Below are 11,153 nucleotides of genomic sequence, written 5' to 3' on the forward strand. Positions count from 1 at the left end.
ATTTATTATTTGTGAAAGATTCCTATTGGTAACACATACGTCTTTAGTCTTTTTGTGGAAATCTAAAGACGTTATTGTTACCTACGGAATTTCATAACAAAAAACGTCAATTTATTTCATACAGTATATAAACATTAAACAGTATATTATAATAATTATACTATTTTGTATTTTATCGTATGTATATTTTTATTTATAAGAGCACAATATTTTAATGTTTGTAACATACTGTTGTATGCTTCAATATTTATTTTACGATTTTTCTCTGTTATTAAATATCGAATACAGTTATATGTTGTAATCTTCGTAATTGTGTTTTATTTTATAATTTTTATATTATTCTTTATTTTGTCATACATCAGGGTTGGCTTTTCACCGTGTGAGTGTTGTACTTTAAAATCACACGGTTAAATTTCTTCACCTAACGTGCGATGAAAAAAAACCATCCAACCAATTATCTATTATAAATTATAATGCATAAATATATTTACTTACTATGTATTAATGTATCATTTAGCATATAACGGCTGTAATATACATATTTATTGTATATAACAAAACGTTTTATTTGTATCTGAAAAAATTCGAAACTTGATCTTTTTAGAATTAAGTCCTTTTTGCTTATAGTATGCTTACCACGCGCATTGTTAAAAAAAATCATGTTTTTTTTTGGAATTTTAGATATACAAGATTAGGAAGGTATCTACTAGAATTTTGTGTGTACACAAATTTAATTTGTTTTCGGTGTGTATAAGTATACCATGGCAGTCATACATTAAAATATCATATATAATTTTTATATATTTATACATTGCAGTATCATACTGTGATTTATAGATAATGCTTAGTTTTTGGGCGATTCGCCAGAGCCAGGGTGCGGTCAAACAGCCGACAGCGAGAGACTGATCAATCGTGAACATTTTCAAAGTCGATCCCTGCACATAGCAAGGATTTATACATTTACCGTTCAATAACCCACCAATAAATCCCAGTGACCACTATCGACGATAATCGTATGGGTCCTCAGAGGACAATAATGTAGTATTCGGGGTAGATCTTTATAGAAAAAAAGTTTGGCCACCCCCGAACTATACCATCTGTATTATATTATATTATAGGCGTATGGGTGTGCGGCATACTGCAGTTTTAGCCCTGTGGATACAGAACAAAAACGCATTCGGTTCCTTCTCGGACGTATACTTATATATATCATAAAATATTACATTATATCGTTTGATATACTCGCTGACGGCCGCTGCTCGAGAGGAATATTATAAGGTTCACATTTTTCAATATATACAATGAAAAGAGACTGTACAGATGAAATCACCTGTATGTTATTATTATTATTATTATTATTATTATATTGCAGTCTGAATTCCAAGAACTGACCGACCGCTCCGTCGTTGCAAAGGACCGACACAATACTGCAGCAGTATAATAAATGTATAATACAACGCATATGTTATTATTGCTTGTTGCAGCCTCCCACATAAATAATGAAACCGAATAAACCTATGTAATATCGTGGGTCACACCGAAAAAAATTCCCACTGAAAAAATGATGTTATACTTTACGAAAAAAAGATCTGTGTAATTTTTTTTTTATTAAACATTATTCCATTGCACGGTTAAAATTTATTTTATATACTGCATTAGGTACTGCGCTGTACTTGATGCCGTGACAAATTTTTTTAAACCATATACATTTATTCCGGACTTGTTGGAAATGTGGTGGTTTTAAAACGTAAATAATAAATGAAAACCTGATGTACGTAGGTATACTGCACTTTTAGTATGTAACAAGGCAAACAGATGGTTCGTCCCGTCAAATATTAAGATGGGACATTTTTTCACCAGAAGTTATTATAATAAGTCATATAATTTATAAATAACTTCTGGTGAAAAAAAAGACATATATTATTTTACACAGAACGTTTAGACGTTTAATATTGGCTAAAAGTAGGACTTGTTTCTCCACAAGTATTTTAAATCATTACCTATATAAATCAATTCAATAATAGTTCATTATTTCTTGGTGAAAAGTTGGTACTGTAATTATTTTTCTAATTATTTGATTTTTAAATGTCTTATTTTTGAACAAAATATTCAACCNTTTTTTTGTAAAAAAATTAAATAAATAACTTTGTACAAAAATAGTTCAGTTTCTTTTGGGTACGCCCTCGTATGCTTAACACTATCATATTTTATTTTATTTTTGAGATCATTAAGTTGAGATTTATTATTAAGTATTAGAAAGTAAATCCTTTAAACTGATGGACCTTACAATCGCCCTTACAATTTTAATATAAGCCCCGGGGCTTTTAAAACAGGCCTGTTTTGTATTTGTATATGGTAATTAGGTATGTTACTTGTATTATAATATTGTACTTTAAATTACGATGCAGTTATACAATTTCGTATGCGGGTATCTACTATTTACGTGTTTGATAGTTGATTATTGATATTTTTAGTGAAGCATAAAGTTATTATTATTATGTTGGGAAATTAGATATTAGCAATGATATTATTCAGGAAATAACGTTAGTTTACTATAATCCGTCGACTTGTATGAAAATAGCGCCAACCGCCAGCATAGAGGAATAGTAACGAACATTCTTAGGTAACATAATATTATTGTTATAGTAACACCCATGCATAATATCATGTATAAAATTAATTAATTGTTGCAATTAAAACTATTGATCTACCCTTTTACCTAAATACACAGAATGACGGCTAATAACTAGACACACGACTCCGTTTTCGTTTTACAGTTTTGGACTTAAAATACAACACCAGACAATAAGCACCCGGGCACCGTTCGATGGAGGCAAATAAGTATTTTCAATTATCTTAAACAAACGATACAAAAAATATAGAAATAAAGTATATTAATAAAGTAATAAACAATAAGCACTATAAATAAAAGGTACCAATTTTGAATAATTTCTTATTTATAATTGAACTGCTATGTGGTATGTTTGCCAGGTGTAAGGCGTTAGCCATTTTTTGAATTTATGCACTTGAAAATATTTGTCATCCATTGAAAAATGCGATCCTTGGAACATATGTGTGAAATATCTTATATCTTAAGGCGGTACTACAAATAAAACATGAATTAAAAAAAAAATTAGTGGGTAACCATAAAATAATATTTGTAACGTATAACAAATAATTATAATATGTTTATTAACGAAAAATATATTATACAGTGTGTCCTCGAAAACAGGGTAGATACATTTTATAATTTAATATTACCTATACTACTCAGTACTCTATACATATTTATGATTTCTATTGCTGCGCTGACATGAAACTAAATTATTGCAGAAACTGAAATGAATAATTTTTGTGTAAAATAATAAAATTAACCCATGTCCATAACATTACGATAAAATAGACTTAAATAATATTGAAAACATATTAAATACACGAAATAACCTATATATAGGTACTGTACTGCACTCGTCATCTGTCTAAATGACCACACTAATACAAAAAAACAATTCATATAAGATATTATTTTAAAATATAAATTATGGGTAAGTTATCTTTTAAAATATGNACGTTATGACACACAGCACAGGTGCGCGTAAGTGATCACCATAGGCGTAACTACGGTTTAATAGTTACAGGGGCTAGTGTCCTAGAAAACTAATGTTCAAAATAACTTTGGGGGCCCTTACACGTACACCAAGGTAAGCGTAACTGCCCTCGAAAGTCGAAAATAAATAATAAAATGAAAGTATAAACTTTTTTATTAAAAACAAAATGTAAATAATAGAATAAGTTCAATATATATTATAGTGGGCTAAATACACACACAGAGCGGCTACTCCCACCCAGATCCCCCTAGTTACGCCGATGCATATATATTAAATATTTTAGTCAATAGAAAATCGAAAAATCTGGAAGGATAAAACTTAATGATTTCTGCAATTTTTTTGCACAATCGTTCTTAACTCGTTGAGGTAGGTATATGTTTTAAAATAAAAATTAAATCAGAAAAACTTGAGGTAACTAAAGTGAATTTGTTACTTTATTTAAAAGTAGTTTCATAGTTTTAAATGGGTATTGACTATTATTTTATAATTTTTATTTTTAATACTGGGTATTACCCTCCCGGTTCTTACTACAAAAAAGAGGAAGATTTTATGCATATTATATATATTCTAAAAAAATTATCTTTTTCTTTCTTAAGCTGATATTATTAATAATAATATTGAGTATCAAACTCAAGTCTATAGGTAAGCTGTCTATCAACATTTATTTGAAAATCTCAACTTGTTTTGCCGGTCCGATATTATTTCATATTAATGGCTTTAAAATTCTTACAATAGGTAATAGTTCAGACTCACTGGTTCTACTATTTAGGCCTTCCCTCTACCTCGACTACTTGTTAGCCATCTCGATAAGAGTACCTATCGTTCCCATAGATGCAGTGTCCGTCACAATCTTTTCGGAAATGCTTTTCGCCTATAAATATTTCAAAAAAAGTCGAAATACTGGCAATTTTGTTGTGTAAGAAAATCCGATACAAACATTCGGTTGATAACTCGGTAAAAATGAAATGTGACCATGTAACTACAATTAGTTTTTTCAGTGCAACAACAAAAAACCAAATCGATTTTTTCGAAAACTGTTTTGATTGAAAATCTCAGTTTTTCCTCAATTTTTTCCTGCCGCTTTTGAAAAATACTGGTATTTTTTTACTTTGATAACACCTAAAAGTACCTTCCCAACTCGATTTACTTTCCTACCAGAAAAAGATACTAAAGTAGAAAATCTAAGCATTTTTACATTTTACTTAATAGAATAAAATATTAATATAAACACACATCATTATAGAATCATACGTTTGCATTCTCGGTTTAGAATCTAAAAGTTTACCCAAGAGTAAAATTAAATTTTTATGCATAAAAAAGTGAGGGTAAGTGGTTAGGTACTTAAAAAAAATTTAAAATTTAAAATGTATATAATAATATATAGTTCAAAATTAGTCAAAGTATGTTGACAATTTTATCATGATTTAAAATGATAGGCAAATTATTTTTTTTATCAAAAAAAAAAAATAATAAACATTTGAATTTTTTAACAATGCTGAAGAGTTCTGTTTTTATTTCTCAACTCAAATGTATATCATGTTCATGACATAAGTGATAAACCATGTGAAATGTTGAATTTAATTGAATAGTGTAATAATCTATTGCAAAAGAACAATATACAAAGCCCAACAATTAAAAATTAATAATTACTATAAAATTTGAGTATAATATGACTCGCCGATTGTACCGTGAAGTTTGAAACAATCATTAATTTAGTATCGATTGAGATTTTATAACGAATTATTATTTTTAATTGATCGTAGATTTGGAAAGTTAAAATGCCTAGGAAAATGGCCATTGTAAAATGGGTAGTTTAGTCAGTCTAATTATTAGGATGTGACGTGAATTAAGTTTACCTTAAAAATTCATCAATAACAATTAACAACAGCTGTAACTCATTGTGAGTATTTAAAATGTGCTTAAAAAGATTTTGTTACGCTAATGAAAAAGCGAGCGTACGATACGCGTCCATGTGAAACGGGCCTACGACACATAAAAATGTTGAAAAGTCAATGAACACGTCTTACATTTATAATTATTCAAATTATTTAATTATTTATTAACTCTTTATTAATAACATTGAAATACAGTTATATTATATGCTTACATATATTATGTATATTCGGATGCGCTGATTTATATACATAAATGTATGACGTATTGTATGATAATAAATAATAATTATGTAATACAAATTTTATTTTAGTCCATTATTAGATAAAAATGATATACTAATATTTACAATAACGAAGTACTAAGTAATACATTATTATTATTATTCAGTATAATAATTAATAACCGCGACGATTTATTTTAGTTGACGACTTTTATTCTCCTGTATTAAAATAATTAAATCACTAACCAAAAATAATATTAGTCCGGCAACTTTATTATCTATACGACCGTATACTGCCTAGTGCATAGTACAAACTACAAACGTACAATACCATTGATTTAATTTAATTTATTGATTACAAATAGTAATTCTTTTCTTATTTTATACGTTTATCGTCGCAATAGTTTATAAATTAAAATAAATTGGTGGTACACTGATATACAACTATACAAGACTGATTTAAGGAGGGGAGGGGGCATGGCCCCGGGCCCACAACGGAGTCAAACGACAGTGGGCCACGTGAGAGTAGTACGTCTCCTACAATGCGTTTCCTGTAATAATGTACGGATCATGGATTTGTTACTATTAAATATTATTAATTTTAATATCATTATTATTTATTAATAATTATGCTATCGTAATATTTTCTAATTTTAAGTAGGATGATTAGTGATCGTGGTAAGGTACTGGTAATGGGTATACTTGGAATATTGTCGATTACACATTTACGACGAATTGAAACATTATTATAAGCTAGTAGCTATATTATAAATATATATTATAACTGTTTTTGATGATAAAAAACATAATAATATTAAGGTTATTAGTTTATTCCTCGTTGAGAAAACACATTTTATTTACGTTGTTTTCGTACGAAAGGTTCAAGATTTTCAAGGAAGAATTTGGAGTGTATCGTTACGTATCGAGGCGATTTTGAGCGTTCAAGAAGTTACACGTGCAGTATACAAGCGATACGTACCGACCCGTATCGGACTCAGACTTCGATACGAGGTGGTACCTAATAATACCTATCGATACGTATCAAATTTTTCTTCTTGAAAATCTTGGTTGTACAGTCGACAGTGTTGAAGTCATATAAATCTACTCATGGGCAGATAGACCCATCGGAAAATCGGGATTTTCCCGGTAGGCCCCCATCAATATTATACTCAAAGGCCCCAATGCCTAAACATTAGAAAAAAAAAAAAATTATATAAAAGTAAATTTTTATAATACTGGCTGGCACCCTGGCGGCTGTACAGTATTAATGTGTATATTTGTAGTATTTGTATACTCCATTAGGGCCTATTAGCCTCCGTATAAATTTGTCGATACCCTTATATACATATCTATTTTGCTGTATGAACCATTGTGCTAAAACTAAATAATGTATAAAATGTAAAATATATGAATAAATATAATCGATGCTCGAATAACAAAAATAAACGACTATAATAGTAATTATTATAGTAATTATTTCGATTAATAATAGTTAAGTTTGACGTATCTACTATCTACGTTTGTATAGGTATATAATATATGAATATCTTTGTATCGTGTAAGAGTATTCATGTGGATGTCTAAAATATCATTTTCTCTTACATCAACATTAATAAACAGTATAAACTATAAAGTTAGCAAGTACAATTATATAATTTACCTATTCTTACTCTATGCCCTGTGGTATTATTCAATATTTTATCTGGTGTTATTATTTTAATTGTATTTTCCCTATTGGCTATTGTAACTGTGGATTTTTGCTAATTGTGTTTTAATTTATTAAATAATATATTATGTGGTAATTATTAATTATGCCTAAACGAAATTTTGAAAGTGGGGCTTCAAAAAGAAAAATAACGGATCAATATTTGTTAAGTAAATGTGCCAACGATAAAACTCAAAAAGAGTTAAATTTTTTTTATATAATATATAGACACTAGGGTATATGTGGCCCTAATAAACAGTGTTGTGCAATAGCTAAATTTAGTTAGATAAATTTATCTAGATACCTTATCTAGATTATTTTGTCTGTAATATATTCCCTCGCTATATTTATCCCAACCTCCATTTAAACACTAGGGAGTGTTCAGATGAATNAAATATTACAATTATTGGATATTATAGTTTTTCCTGGATCAACTATATTCAACATTAATATTTTAGGTATTGAAAAGTAATGAGTAGCCTGTAACTACATTGGCGTAGAATTGAGAAGGGTAGGATCTAGGAAGGATTTGGGGACTAAGCTCCCGAAAATGTTTACACTGTCTTAAACTCTGTTCAATGATTCCTAATGCAATTTAATTAATAATATACTAGTATATTATTTTGAATTCAGTCAGTTTGGTGATTTTGACACAATATAACATAGTCCAGGGATCGAAACCGGTTAGAACCGCGGTTTTTTCTTTATTGAACACCGGAACCGGAACTGACCCCAAAAGCTTTAAAACATCGGTTAAAATACCATAACTGATACCCGAGGCCTTTAAAAAACCGTTTATAAAACCCAAACCGAAACCATAGAATTTAAAAACCGATTAAAATTTAAAATCAATATCGGTTTCTTCGAATTTTATAACTTTATATTATTTATAATTCTAGTTGAAACGAGTATTTTCATTCGAAGAAAATAATATAATGTTCGAATTTATTAATAAAAATCCCGATGCTCTTAGGTAATCACTAATCAGTATTACGAAATATTATTATCTATTGGTAATACGAATATTGTTCTATTTATATTTTATATTATTCCTATATACTTATTGTATTGGTTCTAAATTAAAATATAATATAACTATTATTATTTTGTCCGCCCCTATGCGGTTATACATGTTTGTGATCACAAATCTGTATTGTTGTTATTTGAAGTATTTGTGTAAATTATGATACATTAATGTTATTAGTTATTAGTTTATTACTTATTTATAGTATGTACTTATTAGTTGTTACAATAATTAATAATTATTGTTTCCGGTTTCGTATTTCGCCGATCCGCGTCCGTCCTGCAGTCTTGAACTCTTGATCTCTCAGTTTTGATCTCTGTGTTATTCTCACGATCTCATCAGTAATCAGTTTCCGATTTGTCATTTGTGCTTTTTATTTATTGTTTATTTGATTTTTATATTAATTGTTATATCAAAAATAAAAATGGTGAAAAGAAATCCAGTCGAACGACTTTATTTTAAATATAATGCTACTAAAAACAAGAGCCAATGCTTAGTTGAAGGTTGCTCTACCAACTTAGTTGGAAAACATGCTGCCAATTTAGAGAGGCATGTTCAGAAAATTCACCCGGAGCAGTATGAGTTGTTGGCAGTAGAAAAAAAGAGTCAAACAAGTTCAAAAGTGACGAAAGTAAGAATAAAATATAATAAAATAATAATTACCAAATGTTTATATGGTTTTCAAAATTAAAAATTTTAATTTAACAATTTATTATTAAGTGAAGGTAGATATGCAGTACCTAAATTAAAATAATTTTATAGTCTATACTATATTACCTGTATAAATATAAATAATATATATGCTACCTATATGCATAGCCATATAGGCGTGTTCTTAAATCTAATTTTATGTTTTGAAAGTTTGTAAGTTGTAACATAATATTAGCATATTACCCAAGTGGCTAACGTACCTACAGTTGTAAATTGTAATGATAATTTATTGAAGGTACCTATTATATTTTCCTACCCATGTGGCCATCATTTGGAATTTATCAATTTGACAATTTATGTTATAACTTATAATCAAATATTAATTATTACTAATTAGATAGCTATTTAAAATTTAACTTTTAAATACTTGAAAGGTTAAGTCGTTAGGTGTGAAATTAAATTTAAACTAGATAGTACATTTATTTTTATTATTTTAATATTATGTGTCTTGAATTTTGATACTATTTATTGCTTATAGACAACTAGGCAAAGTACACTTGATGGCATTGTTAAAGTTAGAAAAAAAGTGTACAATGTTGATATTGATAAACAAACTTTAATTGACGGATGTATTATGCTGGTGACAGATAACANTATAAAACATATTCTAAAAAAAATATATTTTTCTTTCTTAAGCAGAGATTATTAATAATAATATTGAGTATCAAACTCAACACTATCAATTATTTTGTATTCATTAATTGTCATCGTTGAAGTCGACTAATTAAACGACAGTGGAGCAATGTGCATATTTTAATCTCTAACTCACTATAGCATTCTGATGTAGGTACCTATCTATCTTTTTGAATTAATTATGTAGCTAGTTATGGCGGTAAATTTTATTTCTTACGACTTTCGTCCTATCTCTCACGGTTTTCCCGACAAACAGTTCATAAACGAGAGTTTTCATTTTTCGAAAATATCAATTTTTATTCGTATTTTGTCGGTCTCCTGGTGGTTCGACGAATAAATATCACAGAGGTTATAATATTCTTTTTTTATTTTTCAAAAAACTCGTTATTTCAAATTTTGGGTTTTCAAAATTGTTCGAGCTAAGTTCGATATTTCAAAAATCCTTAATAACAGTTTTTCACGAAATCAAATGCATACAAGTTATATAGCTAGTTATGGCGGTAAATTTTATCCCTTTCGACTTTTGTCCTATCTCTCACGGTTTTCCCGGCAAACAGTTCGCAAACGAGATATTTCATTTTTCAAAAATATCAATTTTGATTTGTATTTTGTCGGTCTCCTGGTGGTTCAAAGAGAAAATATCACAGAGGGTATAATATTCTACAAGTAATTCTGCACTAGAATCTTTTTTTATTTTTCGATAAATTCGTTATTTCAAATTTTGGGTTTTCAAAATTGTTCGATCTAAGAATAACCTGAAAAAATATAAATAATATATAATATGCTACCTATATGCATAGCCATACAGGCATGTTCTTATTATAAAAGCAATTGGATCAAGTAAGATGAACAAAAAACTGAAAAGTATAACATAACTATCCTTAGTTTTAAAAGTACCTAGAATATTAAATATTATAAAAAAATGTGTGTAATTTTTTGTTTTGAATTAAATTTTTTAAATTGTATTGGTACTTGCAGATTTCACAATAAATGAAAAAAATATACATCTAGAAATAGCAAACAAATTCAATAACATTGTTCATACAAGTATTTCTACACTCGAATTTTTTTTTTATTTTTCAAAAAACTGGTTATTTCAAACTATGAGTTTTCAATGTTTTCTGATCTAAGTACAATATTTTAAAAATCCTTGATAACGGTTTTTCTTAAAATAAAATCCATACAAGTTATATAGCTAGTTATGGCGGTAAATTTTATCCCTTTCGACTTTTGTCCTATCTCTCACGGTTTTCTGGCAAACAGTTCGTAAACGAGATATTTCATTTTTCGAAAATATCAATTTTGATTTGTATTTTGTCGGTCTCCTGGTGGTTCAACGAAAAAATATCACAGAGG

The sequence above is a fragment of the Myzus persicae genome, unplaced genomic scaffold (genome assembly GCF_001856785.1).
Source record: "Myzus persicae strain clone G006 unplaced genomic scaffold, MPER_G0061.0, whole genome shotgun sequence".
NCBI lineage: Eukaryota > Metazoa > Arthropoda > Insecta > Hemiptera > Aphididae > Myzus > Myzus persicae.